This window comes from Thalassophryne amazonica, chromosome 11, assembly GCF_902500255.1.
Source record: "Thalassophryne amazonica chromosome 11, fThaAma1.1, whole genome shotgun sequence".
Lineage (NCBI taxonomy): Eukaryota > Metazoa > Chordata > Actinopteri > Batrachoidiformes > Batrachoididae > Thalassophryne > Thalassophryne amazonica.
In genome coordinates, this window is record NC_047113.1 from 12,800,648 (window position 1) to 12,820,880 (window position 20,233).

The 20,233-nt window shown below is 39.3% G+C and overlaps 1 protein-coding gene across 1 annotated transcript in view; it reads left to right on the forward strand.

Moving 5' to 3' along the window:
* The first annotated feature begins 1,464 nt into the window (after positions 1–1,464).
* zgc:165573 (cysteine-rich and transmembrane domain-containing protein 1) overlaps positions 1,465–20,233 on the forward strand; it is a 63,649-nt gene continuing 44,880 nt past the window's right edge. The window contains exon 1 of the mRNA XM_034181537.1: positions 1,465–1,602. The gene's annotated coding sequence lies outside the window, so the exon portion shown is untranslated. The remainder of the gene's footprint in view (positions 1,603–20,233) is intronic.

A 20,233-nucleotide genomic window follows, 5' to 3' on the forward strand; every position in this document is an offset into this window, starting at 1 on the left:
ATTCAACATAATTTGCTTTCACTTCTCCAAAGATTATGGCAAAAAGTAGGTTAAAGTATAGTAAACTATATTTATCAACTTCCCAGGATGATACAGATAAATGAATGATGAAGTGAAACAGCTGGTGAAGACTGAGAAATTCAGGGTTTATTGAAGAAAACCTGGTCCCGACCAGGTTATGTTCACAGCCTAAGTTCAAAACTGACTTATTTTCCTCCCTTTCTGAAATGGGCTTGAGTTTCACTCTTTGCTCCCCCTCTCTCTGAAACGGAAAAGTCTGACCTGACTTCAGGGTTAACAGATTCAGAGTTTCCACTAAACCTGCTTTCTGAAACTGTTGCCCAGTGCCTTCTTCTCCCGAGATAACAGATGGGGTTTGTCTGACATCTACTGGCAGACAGCGGAACTGCACGCTGTCCCGTTATTTTTCTCATAGGCGTCGAGATTTGATTTGATTTGGCAATAAAATACAAGTACATAAAATACATACATACAAGATAGAAAATTGCCGAGGAAAACACAAAAAAGCATAAACACTTATTTCCACTGTGGTCCTCGAAAAAACAAACAAACAAACAAACACAAATTAATTAATAGTAAACACAATCCTGATGACTATCAACTAAACGTTTAGACATAAAAAAAATTAACACTTTTCTTAAAAACGTCTTTAGTCCTTAACAATTTAACAGAAATATGGAGATCATTCCATAATTTAACACCAGTATGACTAAAACAATTCTTACTGAAACTACCAACATGATTAACAATGAAAGATGCCTGGTACGGTTAATAGAAGATAATTGAAAATTAGATTTCATATAATCAGGAGCGTTGTTATTATAGATGTTATACATATGACTTAACTTTAGGTAATTTATGACGGCGTTTTAGGGCCACATTTAAGTTTTTTTTTTTTTACTTCGAGAATAAAGTCGTAATATTACGAGAATAAATTCGTAATTTTACGAGAATAAAGTCGTAATATTACGAGAATAAATTCTCGTAATTTTACGACTTGTTTATCGAAGTCCAAAAATAAATAAATAAATAAATGAATAAATAAATAAAATAAATTGAACGTGGCCTTAAAACTCCGTCGTAAAGTAATTAAATGGAAGACGTACAGAATTAATATTTATCTTAGAACGTTTTGATCATAGACAGAGCTGCAGCATTGCAATAAGCCGTATGTCATAAAATAATAAATACAAAGTGAAACAGATCACCAATTAATGATTAACATTTATGAGCCGCCCAGCTCACGTTTTCCTTTTGATGCGTGGGCCTGTTTAATCTTTGAACTCGTCCATTTCTCTGAATTTCCTCTTGTCATCGCTCTCACTGCTGATTGGTCATCAAAAGCAGCGAGTGTCGCAGCAGCCAATCCCCTGCCTTACAGCCCATGAGCATCCCCCGCCCCCCTCCGGTACTCTTGAAATGACGTCCCACTCCGCACCGCAGATATTCACACTCCGGTTTTGGCCAACAGGAGTTTAGTGTTTGTGGCAGATATAAATAGTGATAAACACCGACGAGGCTGTCTTTATAAAAGTGACGTTATTATTCTTAACGACAGACTCAGGTCATATTGATTCAAAGGTAAGGTGTCCACACTTATCTGTAAGTTTATTTATTTATTTTTTATGAGCTAAATTTAGGTGGGTTGTGGCCTGCAGGTGCGGCTTTTAGTAGCTTATAAAAAATGGAGAATGATAGCCTCAGCCTTACAATATATCAATATCATTATCGAAGTATCATTTGGAGGTAATAACTCAGTAACAATGCGGTTTTTCCGGTGGAATATCCGAAATGAATTTTATCGGTAAAATGTCGCTTATTTTGTAACAATAGATGTAGGCTAATGTTAGCATTACATAGGTTTCCATCAGTCTCGTGATCGTTCGGCTCAGTCCGTGCGCGTGTGCGCGAGAACTAATTGTAGTCACACAGGATCAGGCGTAATGAGTTCCAAAGGGCTGTCTCCATATATACATCCATTTCTCTTTGTGTTGTGTCTCCAGATGAGATGAGTAAGTAAACAGAGGCTTCAGTGCAATTAGTTAAAATGATCAAGGGAAGGTGTTTCAGTAACAAAGAAAACTGAACTGATCTGTCGGTTTGTAGATGTTTAAAGATGAAGCAGGAGGTTATCGTGTAAATTTCTGCAATTTTTTTTAATTATGTGGCAAGTTTATTTACAGTGTCTTCATTCCAACACAAAGGCAGTTGAAAGAGCACACAAAGGTCTAACAAGACATTAAATTGTATCTAAATGCTGGAAAGTGGGCAAAAAAGGCAGTTCAATGTCAGTTCAGCATCAACCACTGCTGCAACTGACCATCAACCTATGTCAAAAATAAAAGTTCTCATTGATGTCAGTGTACGACACTGACTCAACATCACGGTGCAACATTTAGCTTTCTTTCAAAGTCTGGTCTGAGTGTCTGTGATTGACATCCCCTTACCCAAAGGGTAGGAGGCAACAGCGATTTTTTTTTTTCTCTAGTCTGGTGGGGATTTAATCAAAGGACTTTCTCATCACAAGCACAACTCCCTAACCCCCCCGGTCTAATGGGGATATGATCTAAGAACCTTTTAGACACAAACACATCTCCCTCTCCCCAAGACCACTAAGTATATATGACAAGTATATTTAGACTTTTCTGTAGATTTGTCAGTATATTATATACTAGTCAGTGTAAAGTATACTCTCTTAAGTATATATCTGATAAGTGCACAAGTAAACTGAAAGTAAACAACATTCATCCAATTTTACTACTGGTATACTTCTCTTAAGCCAAGAAGCTTAATGGTGGTGATGGTGAGAACAGTCATAGTCAACCCACAGACCTGCTCCAAAAACCTACAACATGATCTTGTTGCAGATAGTGTTTCTGTGCATCGTTCAACGATACAGCACACTTTGCACAAAGAGATGCTGGATGATGCTGTAATGCAGAGGAAGCCTTTTCTGTGTACACGCCACAAACAGATTCGCTTGAGGTATGCTAAAGCACATTTGGACAAGCCAGCTTAATTTTGGAATAAGGTGCTGTGGACTGATGAAACTAAAATTGAGTTATTTGGACATAACAAGGGGCGGTATGCCTGGCTGAAAAAGAACACAGCATTTCAAGAAAAACGCTTGCTACCTACTGTAAAATTTGGAGGTGGTTCCATCATGCTGTGGGGCTGTGTGGCCAGTGCAGGTACTGGGAATCTTGTTAAAGTTGAGGGTCACATGGATTCCAGTCAATAGCAGCAGATTCTTGAGAATCTAAAGTTGAAGTTGCGCTGGGGCTGGATCTTTCAACGACCCTAAACACTGCTCAAAATTTACTATGGCATTCATGCAAAGGAACAAGTACAACCTTCTGGAATGGCCATCTCAGTCCCCAGACCTGAATATTATTGAAAATCTGTAGTGTGATTTTAAGCAGGCTGTCCATGCTCGGAAACCAACAAACCTGAGATCTTTTGTAAAGAATTGTCCAAAATACCTTCAACCAGAATCCAGACTCTCAATGGAAGCTATAGGAAGTGTTTAGAGGCTGTTATTTCTGCAAAAGGAGGATCTACTAAATATTGATGTATTTTTTTCTATTGGGGTGCCCAAATTTATGCACCTGCCTAATGTTGTTTAAAGAATTATTGCACATTTTCTGTAAATCCTGTGAACTTCCTTTCACTTCTCAAATATCACTGTTTGTCTGCTATATGATATATTTAACTGAAATAGCTGATCAGCAACCAATGATTGCCCAAACTTTTACATACAACTGTAAGTCAGTATAATTTTAATTTACTTGCTGTATCAGATATACTGTACATTTAACAGATTATGTTTAAAGTATACGAGGTCTATTAGATAAGTATCGGACCTTTTTATTTTTTGCAAAAACCTGATGGATTTGAATCACGTGTGCTTGCTTGAGCCAACCTTGAACCTTTGTGCGCATGCGTGAACTTTTTCACGCCTGTCGATTGCATCATTTTCTGGTAAGCAGCCTTTGTGTGAGGACGTGCAGTGCGCTCAGCTGATTTTCATTTCAAGGAAAAAGACGGAACGACTGGAGCAGCGCCGCATCAAATTTTGCCAGAAGCTGGGCGACAGCCAGGTGGAAACCATTCAGAAGATTCAGACGGCTTTTGGTGACGATCCTGTGGGCATCACACAGATTAAGGAGCGGTACAACCGGTTTAAAGACGTCCGCACAACGGTGGAGAGCGAGCCACGCTCCGGTCGACCATCAACATGCTGAAACGACCAGATCATTTCCAAAGTGAACGCTGTGGTGATGCGGGGCCATCATGTGACTGTCTGAGAAATTGCGGAAGAGGTGGACATCAGCACTTTTTCGGTACATTCCATTGTAGAAGATTTCCACTGTAGAAGACAGAAGATTTGACCATGAAAAGAGTGGCTGTGAAATTCATGCTGCTGCTGACGGCAGAGCAAAAGCACCTTCGTGTTGAAATCTCACAGGACATGCTGTGACATGCCCACCTCTTCCACTATTTCTCAAATAGTCACACGACTGAAAAGTTACGGAAAGCCGTCTGAATCATCTGAATGGTTTCCACCTGGCTGTCGCTCAGTTTCTGGCAAAATTTGATGTGGCGCTGCTCCAGTCGTTCCATCTTTTTCCTTGAAATGAAAATCCGCCGAGCGCACTACACGTCCTCACACAAAGGCTGCTTACCAGAAAATGATGCAATCGACAGGCGTGAAAAAGTTCACGCATACGCAGGAAGGTTCAAGGTTTGCTCATGCAAGCACACGTGATTCAAATCCATCAGGTTTTTGCAAAAGATAAAGAGGTCCGATACTTTTCTAACAGACCTCGTACTCAGTTTATACTGAAAAGTATACCAAAAATAAAAGTCAAAGTACGCTTAGTCAGGGATGTAAAATTTCAATTAAATTTTGGATTTGCACGGTTTAGTTGTTTGACGGATCACAGTTGATCCATGCTCTCAAATATTATATCTCAAATATCTCAAACATTACTATGGAAACATGACTTGCTGTAATCCTTTTAATTAAAGTTATCCTTTGTATAATAATTTATCAAACTCTGTGTTTCTCTGTTAGTGCAACTGAATCTTGAAGATTCTTAAGTACAACTCGGATGCTTTTAATGCTGTGCATATATTAAGATTACCATTGGGGGCAGATGTACAGCTATGTTCAAAATAATAGCAGTGTGTTTAAAAAAAGTTAGTAAAGCTCAAAATTCTTAAATAGCTTTTATTTACATACATGCAAATGCATTGGGAACACACTGCACATTCTCTTCCAAATCAAAACATGAAGAAAAATGTTATCAAATTTATTGTGAAGAAAAAGGAATATTAGGCTGTTCAAAGAAATAGCAGTGTCTGCATTTTTCTTTATAAACGAAAACATTTACTGTTTACACTAAGAAATGCTTGAAGATGTAGCTTTCCTGTGAATCACTGAGCTCATATGTAGTTGTATAAACACTCTTTCTGAGAATTGCATCACATCTGTGTTCCATGGAGCCGACCAACTTCTGGCACCTGTGAACAGGTATTCCAGCTCAGGATGACTGGACTGCATTCCACAATTCTTCTGTATTTCTTGGTTTTGCCCCAGAAACAGAATTTTTGGTGTTACCCCACAAGTGTTTTTTTTTTTTTTTTTTTTTATTGGATTAAGGTCCCGGGTTTGCGCTGGCCACTCCATAATGGTAACCTTATTGTTCTGGAGCCAACCCAGACATGACACATACGTTGGCATGATGTACGTATATCAAGTTCCATGGCAGAGATGTCTCTGTAAGGTCTTTTGCTAAAAGACAAAATCTTGACGAGACGTCTGTACTTAGTCGAGGATGACCATTAAACAATTTTTTGACTTAACAAAAGTGCCAGGTTTAGGCTAGATGCTACATTTAAGTCATACTAGCTTGTATTAGTAAAAATTAATATTTGAAATATTTTAGGCAACCATTATGTATGAAAAAGCTTTAAAATATCTTCCTTTTTTGTGCGTGAGTGTATAATCATGAGATAACACTCAAGTTTGTAATACGTTATTATTATATTTTTTAAATAATTTATATTAAATCAACCTGGCAGGGCTCAAAAATAACGCTGGTCCACTTGACACTAACGGCGCTGTCAGACTTTCATGCCCTTCACTTGCCCGATGTGGCAAGTTAATGTACAACTGCATTTAGAACGAAATCTGGTAAAAAAAAAAAAAAAAAAAAAAAAAAAAAAAAAAAAAATCAACATATTTCAGCGATGTTCCTGTGGAATCAGAAGTGATTTTGTGTTCATCTGTTTTAGAATAAATGAACCTGATTCTCTTCACACTTCAACTCTGAGTGGTGTTGGCGTGAACTGACACACACAGCTCTGCGTTCAGCATAGAGCACCAATCGTGTTTTAAAAGCACATTTTCAGAGGTCGACCAATTATCGGCCAGTTCTGCCTTGAGTTGAATGCTGGCATGTAACACTTTTAGAACACATCACCAGTCAGCGACTATTGTCCGTGGGCAGACCACTCCACTTTTTTTTGTGTTAGTATTTACAAAGTCCAGTCTCTCTCTCTCTCTCTGTCTCAAGAATTTGTATTTGTAATAAGTAGTGGCTTCAGGTAACAAGAGTCACTGCTTGGTTTTTCTTTTGTAAGGGGATGTCACTCATTGATGTTGCACGTCATACACTGACATCAGTGAAAACTTATTAAAACTTATTGATGTTATTAGGCTGTTGGTCATTTGACATCAGTACTTGATGGTATTTGATGTTGAATTGTCATTGTTTTGCCCACTGGGAAGTGAAAGAAAATCAATGTTGATTTTTACATGTTGAATCAGTTGTTTGTACTTTACACTCAATTTGTACTTCCTTACATTTCTTTTGTCATAAATAGGAACTGACCATTTCCTGTCAGTCACATGAGATTGTGACACCAGCTTAGTACAAATGTATCAGAGAAGTTTGTAATCTGTATTTGTGTGTCATTAGAACACATTGAAGTGGTACAGAACTGTGTGTGGATATGTGCATGCATCTATCTATTTATCTATCTGTCTGTCTGTCTATCATCAGTGACGTGCGGTCAATGAAAACATAAATGCTTATATTTATCAAGTGATTTGTACTATAAAGTTATTTTCCTTTTAACTTCACCAGTTTTCGATGATCTTTTATTCAAAATCGCTGAATTTTCACATTTGCTGTTCAAATACTGAGCGGAGACGTGTGGTGAGGCAGCAGTCAGCTGTGCCTCACCTATTGTGCAATTACTGGGCTAACTGCTGGAATGCTATGCCATGAGACTGTATTACTGTCTATCAAACACTTTGGTTATATGAACTTAAATTCCATAGTTTAGCTAATGTACAGTGTTTTTTTTGTCAACAGCTGTATGTGTGTATAACCTGTTTTGTGTGCTGAGCGATCTTAAAACGGCTGCATCAAGGCACTAGGTGAGGCAAGCAGTAGGGAGCATTAGTGATCCCAGGGATTCTTCTTGCCGTGACTCCTCAGCTGCAGAATAAGTGGCAGAAAGTTACAAGGGCAGCCGTTCATTTATTTTTCCTTCTGCCTGGACTTTACTTTCAGAATGGAGGATTACATATCCAAACTGAAACAGTTATCTAAACTGGACTTTAAATCGAAGCAGGAGGTAATTGACTATATGCACGCATTAGTTCCGCGTTCTATGCCTAATGGCACCGGAGCTTCTGGTGCGGGGGAGACTATAGCGGAACGGGTTAGGGTTAGTGCTAGCATATTTCCTTTTTTAACAAACGGCGCACCTATGTGGTTGACGACTGGATCACATCAGCAGGCAGAAAATGCCGAGAACAGACTCTGGTGTTACTCGTTACTACAAAATGATCCCTCCGAATATTCATGACCCATTTTACTTTGCTGATCAGCATCTTTCATGGTGGCTCGATGTGCTATCCTCTCTCCTCTGGAAGGAAAACTTGGTCGTCTTTGATGTCATGACAAATACACACAACCACAAAAATATGAACAATGGCAAAAAAAAAAAAAAAAAAAAAAAATACTAGAAATGTAAATTGATTAAAGTTTTCAGATATCGAACAGAATCAAACACTGGCATCTGCTATAACCGGAAATGAAACAGCAGTCAGAGATTTTAATGGAAATATGTCACACCACTCCATGCATATAGTCCATAATTTAAGGAAGACCAACACCGAGCTAAAAGGTTTACTTCAGACAACAGAAGACCTGCTCTTTTCAAACGGAGTGGGACACATGTAAAGTCTGACTGTGTGGATGTCCACTAAGGAACTGCCTTTTTCTGCCTCCTTTTCTCAACTTGTATCAATGTGTGGACTCAAATGGGATATTGTGGCCTAAAGAATTTACAAAGCAGTCTCATCAAACACGAGCGGTCGACCACTCACATACAAAGCCAGAAAAGGTTCCAAACATGCAGGTGGAACAGGACTGATGAAGGATGACTTTCTTCCCTGGCAGTGGTCTCCACTGAGACAGAGAGACTTTTAAAACTGAAGGAAGATAAGGAAAACTTCCACAAGCAAGTCATCAATGCTTTTGTTCAGAAGGAGCAGTACATGGACTTCATTTATAAGTAAAGGTAAGGCCATAAAGTTTTTTTAATTACATGTGATTTTTTGTGTGCTACAGTTTGTATGTGTAAAGAATGCTGATATGAGATTTTAAACATAACCCACTAACTGCTGCCAATCAAACGGTGAATAAGGTACTCTGTGGGGTTTATATGTTTGTAAATCTGATTGTGATGAAATCAGTGCCTCACCAGCCATGAACCTCACTGCACATCACTGATATATATATATATATATATATATATATATATATATATATATATATATATATATATATATATATATATATATATATATATATATATATATATATATATATATATATATATATATATATATATATATATACAGTGCATTCAGAAAGTATTCATGTCACTGCACTTTTTCACATTTTATGTTACAGCCTAATTCCAAAATGGATGAAATTAATTTTTTCCTCACAATTCTGCAAGCAGTACCTATAGTGACAACGTCAAAAAAGGTGAATCTGAATCACTGACTGTGGGTGATTTCTGGACTTTGGTTGAGTTCATATGGACTGACCCCATAGCTTTTAGTGTTTTATATTTAGAAGATGTTCATTTCCAAAGCATTTTCTGTCCAGTTGTGTATATTATTAGACCAACAGTTTTTGCATTGATTCACTCAAATACAGTTTTGCCATACTTACGAGGTCTGTCAATAAAGTATAGGTCCTTTTTATTTTTTTCAAAAACTATGGATTTCATTCATATGTTTTTACGTCAGACATGCTTGAACCCTCGTGCGCATGCGTGAGTTTTTCCACACCTGTCGGTGACGTCATTCGCCTGTGAGCACTCCTTGTGGGAGGAGTCGTCCAGCCCCTCGTCGGAATTCCTTTGTCTGAGAAGTTGCTGAGAGACTGGCGCTTTGTTTGATCAAAATTTTTTCTAAACCTGTGAGACACATCGAAGTGGACACGGTTCGAAAAATGAAGCTGGTTTTCGGTGAAAATTTTAACAGCTGATGAGAGATTTTGAGGTGATACTGTCGCTTTAAGGACTTCCCACGGAGCGAGACGTCGTGCAGCGCTCTCAGGCGCCGTCGTCAGCCTGTTTCAAGCTGAAAACCTCCACATTTCAGGCTCTATTGATCCAGGATGTCGTGAGAGAACAGAGAAGTTTCAGAAGAAGTCGTTTCAGCATTTTATCCGGATATTCCACTGTTAAAGGAGATTTTTTTTAATGAAAGACGTGCGGGCGGATTGCAGCGTCGGTTCGCAGCCACTGCGACGCTCCTCCACAGGAAAAACACCTCCGTTGGAAGCATTAAGGACAAGTTGGAACATGTCCAGCTGTTAAACAATTTCTCATATACTCACTCCACTGAAAGCCATCAAAAGCCGCCTGGATTTTACAAATGGTTATCAACATGGAGGTGTTTTTTCTGTGCCGGCGCACCGTGCCGGTTGCGTCCGGACGCGTGGACCCGTCCGCACGTCTTTCATTAAAAAAAATCTCCTTTAACAGTGGAATATCCGGATAAAATGCTGAAACCGACTTCTTCTGAAACTTCTCTGTTCTCTCACGACGTCCTGGATCAATAGAGCCTGAAATGTGGAGGTTTTCAGCTTGAAACAGGCTGACGACGGCGCCTGAGAGCGCTGCACGACGTCTCGCTCCGTGGGAAGTCCTTAAAGCGACAGAATCACCTCAAAATCTCTCATCAGCCGTTAAAATTTTCACCGAAAACCAGCTTAATTTTTCGAACTGTGTCCACTTCGATGTGTCTCACAGGTTTAGAAAAAATTTTGATCAAACAAAGCGCCAGTCTCTCAGCAACTTCTCAGACAAAGGAATTCCGACGAGGGGCTGGACGACTCCTCCCACAAGGAGTGCTCACAGGTGAATGACGTCACCGACAGGCGTGGAAAAACTCACGCATGCGCACGAGGGTTCAAGCATGTCTGACGTAAAAACATATGAATGAAATCCATATAGTTTTTGAAAAAAATAAAAAGGACCTATACTTTATTGACAGCCCTCGTAGTTCATGTATTTATCTTTGTGATTGCAGTATAAAGTTCACCTCTTCAGGTGTGTCTTGAAGTAGCAAATTGTTTAAAATAAAATCCACAGTCAGTCCATAAACAAATGCGCCAGCACATTTATTAATGGACTGTCTGCTTCTGTTTGTGCTTGTGTTAATGTATACATGAAGTTCAAAGAAAGTTACTACAGTGTTATTAATGGATGGGCTCTCTCTGGTGTCTGGATATAGTTTTATTGCCATGATGTTGTTGTGGAGACACTGCTTGGGCTCACTTGCTTATTCTGCCTGTCCAGGAGCAGAAAAACAAATGGCATGCCCATGCAAATTAACACCCACCCACCCACACACAGGACAAGCCAGTTCACATGAATGACTATTTATAATAAGGTTCAAAAGAACATAATCTGAAGCCTTGGATATCAGGGGAAGGTGATTTTCAAGGTTAACCTGTGATGCTGCAGCCGTCAGTGGTGTCAGATCCTTGTTTATTCATATACTCACAATTAAAGTAAAAATGTCTGTCTTTATCCCAAAAGATGTCACTTGGCAGTCAAAGATGACTCACAAGCTGAAACAAAAGTCTGACAGCCTTCAAAGTCTGTCAACAGGAGCATAAGAGATGTGATAATTGCGTTATTTCACGACTCCTCACCACCTGAAGGTACAAACATGAAAACAAAGCTACAGGGACAGTGCTGTTCTTCTTGGAACACAGTAACCATGGTTACACTCTGCCATCTGCCAGTATCTTTTACAAACTAATTCAGGCTATCATTAAAAAAACACTGCACAAAGAAGATTATTTCTAAATTTCAGTCAGCGCTCATTTTAGCTCAATGGAGGCACGTACAGCTGTATTCCATTCATTCTCGTTTGGTCTGTTTCATTTTACATTTCCATGGTGTTAAGTAACAAGAAGCAATCTGCTCAGTATCTTATTGAAGTTGTCCCTGACACATTTACAGATTATGGCCAAATTAGGTAATACACATTGGTGCACCTTGTACATACGTTAATAATGGTTTTGCAACACAGTTAATAAATATCGATAAAGGCTGTGGGAACCGGTATTGTGCCTGCCGGTTTGAGAAGGAACATTGGACACAACTGTGGATAGAATTAGGATTGTTTTTATTATACATAGATGGGAGTTGGTCTGCTATTTAGGTGTTTGTGGTGTAAATATTACAAAGTGACTCAGGAATCCTATGAGTGCTAGCAGAATTGTTGTTGTGTATCTCTGTCCTACTTTCTGTTGGTACAGACCCAGTGGCGACAGGCAGCATGTGGGCTATGATGTGCACAGATTAAAAGCTGATTTTGAAAAGCCAGTAGTGTTTGTTTGGGAATGCTTTTTTTTTTCCTCTGACGTAGCATTGATTGGAGTACAAAGACATCAAACACTTTGTTGGTCACAAGTATTTCACTTTTGATTGTGGTGTAAAAATTAAAACATTTTCTGGATAAGTGTCACAATCAGAAGAAACCGTGTTACATATAATACAAGTGCCACAAAATTGTGATCCTGATAATGTGACATGGTTTCAAAATGAATCTCTGTAAGTAGTATTGACAATCAGCTGTGAAAATGCAGCCTGTGGAGGCCTTATTGGCAACAGCTTTTGCTCTCCTTTTCTTTCCCATGGCTCATTTGCGTTACCTCACCCTGCACACACATGAGCACTCTGTGAAGCTGCCCATTTGTAAAGCCTGTGTGTGCACTAACATAATGGAGCTTATCTGTGTCCATGCTGATATGGGTTGGGATTGAGGATTGAATCACAGCATACATCATTTTCCAAACTATAAAATGATATGCTGTGCTTGTGCTTTCTGTGTTGCAGTGAACACCACAGTTGTTTGTTTTAAAATAATGGAGCAGGTGCAAAAACAGCAGGCAGATTAGGAATGACAACTCTGCAAAACTGCAAAATGATCATGTGACTAATTAAGTGATCAAGAGAAGTTGAAGTGCATATTTCTGGTAAATGAAATGTCAAATGAGCTGGCAATTCTAATTCAGCAAAGAATCATGAACATATTGAAATGAAAATATTTTTTAGGTGCCATATGCCCTCAGAAATTAACATATACATGGGGAAATTAGCTTGATTTCATCTGCTGCTGATAAATGCTCAGAAATGTGAGACTACTAGAAATGTTGACTTCAGTGACATCATGTTAGGGACTGCCCCCCCAGACTCATTTGTTGAAACATATGGAAAAACCGGAATGTTTTGCACCTTGAAATCATTATTTTTATGGACTTCATTCATGTGAATGAGTCAAAATGGTGAACAGGTGTGTTTTGGGAGTATTACTTATACAGTTTTCCCAAGAATAATATTTTTGAGGGGGAAGTGGAAGTGTTTTGTACATGACTCCCGGAAAGATTGGAGAAATGCAGCCGGCGCATCATGGGAAATGTACTTCAAAAACTACTTGGAGCTAGAGGGCGCTAGAGTCATAGAGAAAGAAGAATTTTATCCACGTATTTAAAGGTGGAAAGACTGAGACACTGCTGTGGACACCGGACCAGCCTCAAGCCGTTTAATGGTGTTACCTGCATACCCGATCAGTGACTGTGGATGGACAGATGACAGATGGGAGCAACACAAACGTGATGATGGCCGATCGGATCTTTACTGACAGTCATGTGCTCCTATAATTTGGATGTTTTGAAGGAGATAACGCCTTTGGAACCAGAGCAGAACTGGTTCAACACAGGAGGAAAACTCAGCGAGATGCATCTCTGAGTATGTATTTATTACCTCTGCCAACAACGTTGGAGGAGGTTATGTTTTTGCATCTGTTTGTTTGTTTGTCTGTCTGTCTGTTTGTGAACAGCCTATAGCCCACAATTTTTCATATATCATTATGAAACTTTTACTGAAGATTGATATCCTGATAGGCAAGATGTGATTCAATTTTCAAGGTCATTGTTCAAAGGGCAAAGTCAGGAAAAATCTTGGAAAACTGGAAAAATCCCTATCTTTAACATTGAATGAATTTTCAAAAATTCATAACTCAAAAAAAGATCAAATGTCTATCATATTTGAGAGTGTTATGTAGGATGGTATCCTTTATCGGCTGGCACAGTTTGATCCAGACCTGACCTGGTGTCGCCAACCGAACGGCCCTCCCCTAAAAATTGGTCCATCCTGCCTTCACTGCGCATGCGTCATTTCGAAGCGTCAACAGTCATTTCTGAGCATCAGCATCGATTCACGATTATCACCTCATTTCTGATTAAAACTGCACTCCAGTCATCATGTAGCTCAGCGACAGATATCAAGCTTTTGTACAACAATCATTTCCACATAAATTCAGCATTATTTCATAGCGTAGCTGCAATTTATTGAGCACCAATATAATAACACAATTTTCTGGCACATATATAAAGTTTTAACAATAATAATACGTTATTGCAGTAAATGTGCGTGGTGCCATGAATAAGCACAAGTAGGCCTAGGACTGGCCTTTAACAACACAACAAACAACTCAAATAATACAATTCTTAATTCAAATTGGAAGAGTTGTTCCCTACCTTAGTCGGACTTCTGACACTGAAAGGAGGCAGCTAGTCTCTCGTAATCTGGACAGTAGGAGCTGAGTGTCAGCTGTAAGCAGGCCGCAAGGTGGTCATCTGTCATGGTGGATCTGTATTTTGACTTGATGATTTTCATGTGTGAAAAGGCAGATTCACACAGATAAGTTGATCCAAAAAGCGCAGTCAAATTCTGTGCAGTTTGTCTGAAGTTGGGGTATTTCTCTTTCTACATTAGATTCCAAAATTGGACATTTAAGACAGGTGTTGCTCTGGATTTCACCTCAATGTCATTTTTCAGCTATCCAGGTTGAAGAGTGATGCTATTTTGGATGTTATACAGTCCACATCAATATTTTCCCCAAATGGAAAACAGAGAAAAGTGAGAGCAGGTTCAATGGAAGCAAAGTCAGTAAAGGCCTGTCAAATTCTGACAAGATGCTCTGCACTTACTCAGCATAAGGTGCACTCTCAAGCTCCGCACAGTCTTTGCCTTGACGCTTAAGTTCTGCATCCATGTGTGGAAAGTTCTGTAGATCACACTGTTGCAACCTGCTTGATAGCAAGTCTAACTTGCTTTTAAATGTGTTCACGGAGGTGATCATGTTGATGATGTGCTTGTCTTTACCTTGCAGTTCTAGATTCAAGTTATTGAGCTTGTCAGTCAGATCAGTAAGAAAGGCTAAATCCAAGAGCCACTGACTGTCTTCTGGCTGTGCATATTCAGCATGAGTTGAATGTTTCAGAAATTCTTAAATTTCAGGCAACAACTGAGAAAACCGTTCCAGAAATTTCTCTCAGCTGAGCCATCGAAAATCTGTGTGCAGCAGCAGATCTGTGTGTTCTGCCCTGTCTCCTCCAGCTGTGCATGAAATAATCACCTGTGCAGACTCCTGGCTTGAACAGAACAAGCAGTTTTGTTGGTCACATCAATAACATCTTCCATATTTAAAATCTTCCTGCACAACCCTTGCTGGTGAATTATGCAATGGTAATTCAGGAAGTCTGGGAAAGATTCACACTGTCTGCACAATCCGATGAACCCAGCAGTACGTCCAACCATCGCTGGAGCCCCATTAGTGGTAATGGAAATGAGTTTGAAGAGTGGCAGCTGGCTCTTATTAACAAATTCCATAAAAACTTGAAAAATATCTGTGCCTCGTGCCCTATCAAAGGCAAAATGGTCACCAGCTCTTCTTTCACTTTCATGTTGTCAAAAACCATTCTAATAAAAACACATAGCTGAGCCACGTCCACAGCATCAGTGGATTCATCGAATTGCAGAGAAAAACACTCGCATACCTCAATATCATTCCTCAGTTGCCGTTTAATATCCTCCACCATTCCCTTGCATTGTCGTGTAACAGAATTTCTTGAGAGCTGCACATCCTGAATAGCAGACACAGTCTGCTTTCGAGTTTTATAATTGTCAAAGAGCACATCTGCAGCTTCCATGAACGCTTCTTTCACAATCTCACCATCCTTGAAAGATTTCTTTCCTTTTGCCAGAACACGGCTGACAAGATAAGAAGTTATGGTTGCAGCCTTACTTGTGGTATTTGGCTGGGTAAAAACAGCCTGTTGTGCTGCAAGCTGGCTTTTCAATTCCTGCACTTTTCAGGCGCAAAGAGGTGATTTAGCCGGGAAGCTAGCATCGTAGCTTTTGTGGATCGTCTTAAAATGCCGTTCCAAATTCCCTTTCTTCTGTGATGCCACGTTTACATTGCAGATAAGGCAGATAGATTTGCCATTAGAATAAATGAAAAATCTTCCTCCCACTCTGAATGAAAATGATAAGTTTGGGATTTTTTTTGCCTCTGCCATTGTACGCTCGCTTCGCTCTCCACTGTAGCTCCTCGCGACCTCTTGACCCTGCGCATGCGCAGATAGAATGAACCGCGTGAGATTTTTTTTGTCCACCATCGACCAGTTGGGCACGCCAGGGGTAGAGAGTCAGACTCAGACATGCTGCTGTGATCCCAAATGACACTTGCGTAGTGAAGGCAGGGCGGACCAATTTTTAGGGGGAACCATTTGGTCGGCAACACTGAATTTAGGGAATAACTCTGTTGTGTCTTATGATTTGCGGACATTAATGCTGGATTTTACGGTCGCAAATTGAGTTTTACTGCTTCACCAATAAAATGGATATTTGTGACCATAATCCAGCATTAATGTCCGCAAATCATCAGTCACAAGGGGGTTAATTCCCATTCTAATCCAATTGTTTGCAAGGTTTTTTTTTTTTTTATTTGGTTTATACTGGCCACTTTCCGAATCGTTGTGAAAGGGTGTGGTCGGCTTGTCAAAGCTTATTGTAGCAACAGCGTCTTCATGCCAAACTGGAAATTCTGTGAGCAGACCCACAGATTTCTCCGTCTCGTCAGCTGCATTGAGTAATTCTGTATCAGAATCCACATCAGTACTTTTGTATGCTAGCTTAAATCCGCGCATTTCGGCATCATCGTTGCTGCACTAGTTTGTCTCGCTCTCAGCTGACGGCGCCATTATTGACATCTGCATAGCAATGTGGTCAAGGCACGGAGTAATACATGTGAAATGGTCAAATATTTTGCCACTGCCAATGCGATATTTTATGGTCTGAAATCTCACACGAGTAACCAGTCAGATTTGTGGAACAAATGTAATTGAATTAGAATGCAGATTTTGTGGCAATTTAAATATCACATTGAAAATCCCATTTAATGTGTATTTTACCCTATATCATAATCAAACGTCCCAATCACTCTCTGAAAGTAAGGTGCAGACTGACACTCACAGTTGCCTGACAGAGTTTGATCTGGATCTGATCTGGATTGTGGATTTTGTGGACATTTGAATTTAATATTGAAAAGCCCATTTGATGTACATTTTTCATTATATCTCAATCAAATGTGCCTCAATCACTCTCATTTGTGACAATGAGGTGTATACTGGCACTCTCAATGAATAGCTAAGTTTGATCCGCATCTGATCCGTATTGCGGATTTAGCGGATATTTGATTCTTTTTTTTTAACATTGAAAACCCCTTTTGATCTATATTTTACATTATATTTTAGCTTCTGAAAGGCCACTTCCAACAGGACTTTTACCTTAAATTTTTTCCAAGGTAAAAATTTGTATAGTTGGTGGAGGTTTGCTCTCTGTCAGCACAGTGCTGTAGTTAATTTGTGGTTTTCAATCTTATTTAGGCCTATTTGATGTTTTTTTTTTTTTTCCCTGACAACCAACCCAGATTGACATGCTGGTGTAAGTCTGGGCGTGAAACTAACTGGCCGCAAAAGGAGCAGAGTTCAGAGCGGATCCTTAAGTCAGTTCCGGATGTTATGTAATGATTATGGATAAAATAGCTATTAATCTGTTGACCATTTTTCTGACGCACTCTGGCTTATTTTACTTTTATCAGCTACAGTATATCAGGGCCCACTTAAGTTGAAGACTAGGAACAAATGATGTATAATCTGGTTTGTAGTCTTTATAATTTTTTTTAAAAGATAGCATTGACTACAGTGAGATATGCACAATGAATCAATTCTGAAAAACACACACACAAAAAACAAAAATGGTAATATTTCTACATTTACATCTTCTCCGGTGGGTGGTATAGCTGCTTTTCTGAGGTTTTTTTTGTCACTGTCAGGATATCTTGTGGATTTTGGAAGAAACAAACATTTTGAATACATTACCACAGGCTCTAGGAATCTGGCTTAAAACATGTGCCAAAATCAACATGCAGATCCATCTCTGATCTCCTTTGGCAACCCCGAGTGAAAAAAGGGATAAGCCAAAGGGACATTGTTTACCATGGCCCCTGGGAATGCTTAATTGACAGAATAATTGGGAATGGCAACAGCCATTAACTGCAACACCCTACTCTTACAGTTCTGTGCAAAATCCTTCTAAAATGTGATTGTTTTAATTTTTTTTATCATATAAACTCATAAAGAAAAACCATTAAAAGACCAAACTTGAAAATTCCAAGTTTCCATTTGGTATAGAAGTGACAATGAATCAGACCTTCTGATTAATAAAAGCCTGATTACTTTGCAGATTTTACTGTTCAGTGAGTGATTCCACAGAGATGGTGAGATAATAATGAATTGTTCAACAAGATGTTATAAAACCATGGAATGGTTAATTCCAAAATCATTAAGATTTCAAGGTAGTCACACAAGATCTTTATTTTGCTTGGTTTTAAAAGCTTAGTCCTCTTTAACATGAAGTCGTTGATATGTAGATCCTCCCCCTCCCTATTTTTTGCAGCATCTTTGCACTATGAGGCTTTTTTTAAATATACCACAACCATGACTGTTTTGTACAGCACCATATGTTCTTTGCATTATCTGTCTCTGGAAAACAATTGCATCATTTTGTTGCTGCTTCAAATGTTCTGTCAGTGCTCAGAGGAATTCGCTGCCTAGTGAGACTCTTGAGGCTGAATTACAGAGTCATTTTTGTTGGTTCCTACAATACCACACATTAATCTGATCTGCCCCTTGCACAAACAGAATTGAATTTAGGCCCCTTTCTCATCTGTAAATAAAGATAACCACAAATTTTGAACATGCATTGTTGCACGAGTGAAGAACATTTGTAACAGTAGTAGCCATTAGACCACAATCCTTGGCCACTTAGCCAGGGAATAATTCTTCTTGATTCATGTTCCACTTAGTCTTTTTGTGGAGACCCAATGTAACCACACCTATTGGAGCAGGGAAAATTGAATGAGGGTTCATTGAAAATGGATTTATCTATGGCATTGCAACAGGTGATCCACCTTACATTTTCACCTCGATCCATTGCCTGAATGATACTGTAATTTACTTCTTTGCTGCATAAACCCATCACATATCCTTAATATCAAATCAAATCAATTTTATTTATATAGCGCCAAATCACAACAACAGTTGCCCCAAGGCGCTTTATATTGCAAGGCAAAAGCCATACAATAATTACAGAAAAACCCCAACGGTCAAAACGACCCCCTATGAGCAAGCACTTGGTGACAGTGGGAAGGAAAAACTCCCTTTTAACAGGAAGAAACCTCCAGCAGAACCAGGCTCAGGGAGGGGCAGTCTTCTGCTGGGACTGGTTGGGCTGAGGGGAGAGAATCAGGAAAAAGACACAATAACATGGTCAAAAACATAATGATCCACACCTCTGCTGAGTTCTCATCACAGTCACGTTTTTGTGAGAACCGATCTTCCCATTAACATACTAGATATTACAACCCCAATTCCAGTGAAGTTGGGACGTTGTTTGAAATGTAAATAAAAACAGAATACAATGATTTGCAAATCCTTTTTAACCTATATTCAGTTGAATACACCACAAAGACAAGATATTTAATGTTCAAACTTATAGACTTTTTTGTTTTTGTGCAAATATTTGCTCATTTTTAAATGGATGCCTGCAACACATTTAAAAAAAAGCTGGGAGCATTGATGAATGCTCAAAGAACACCTGTTTGGAACATTCCACAGGTGAACAGGTTAATTGGAAACAGGTGAGTGTCATGACTGGGTATAAAAGGAGCATCCCCAAAAGGCTCAGCCATTCAAAAGCAAAGATGGGGCAAGAATCACCACTTTGAGAACATCTGCGTGAAAAAATAGTCCAGCAGTTTAAGAACAATGTTTCTCAATGTTCCATTACAAGGAATATAGGGATTCCATCATCTACAGTCCATAATATAATCAGAAGATTCAGAGAATCTGAGAAACTTTCTACACCTAAGTGGCAAGGCCAAAAACCAACATTGAATGCCCGTGACCTTCGATCCCTCAGATGGCACTACATTAAAAACCGAAATCATTGTGTAAAGGATCTTATCGTGTAGGCTCAGGAATACTTCAGAAAACCATTGTCAGTTAACACAGTTCGTCACTACATCAAGTGCAAGTTAAAACTCTACCATGCAAAGCGAAATCCATACATCAACAACATCCAGAAACACAGCCGCCTTCTCTGGGCCCGAGCTCATTTGAAATGGACAGATGCAAAGTGGTGATGTTGATGATGGTGGCGTGCCTAGGTGGTGCAGCGGCTTTCCGGCTCT